Source organism: Penaeus monodon, chromosome 28 (genome assembly GCF_015228065.2).
Source record: "Penaeus monodon isolate SGIC_2016 chromosome 28, NSTDA_Pmon_1, whole genome shotgun sequence".
In the NCBI taxonomy this organism is placed as follows: Eukaryota; Metazoa; Arthropoda; class Malacostraca; order Decapoda; family Penaeidae; genus Penaeus; species Penaeus monodon.
Window position 1 is genome coordinate 15,946,507 of NC_051413.1, and position 436 is coordinate 15,946,942.

The window sequence follows — 436 nt, forward strand, 5'->3', positions numbered from 1 at the left end:
GACTTTGTCTGCCACTGGCATATGTGTCTGCCTTTGTGCTGCGTTCCTGCCTTAGCGCTCAGCACCTGAAGCCGGAGTCTCTGAGAGCGAGATAGCGCGGGAGGCCGCAGCGAGTTTCCCGGCGCTGCTGTGCCGCCTCCACGGCTGTCACTCAACCCTCCCTTCGTGCGGCCCTGCGGAGAGAGTGAGCTTTGCTGCGTCCTCACTCTGATTTATCTATTGACAGTCGCTTTCGATGGAGGCGGATCGATGGTTGCTTGGAGCTAAAGGTTTTAAGATATATTTTTTTAAATATATATTTTTTATTAGTTTTTAACATTCATAAGTGCCTTGTCTTTTAAATGAATTGGGACAAATGCCGCCGTTTCCGCAGTCTTCCCGAGTTTTACTTCGGTAACTTCACTTGACCTCTGTCGTGGAAGGGAATGAGATCATT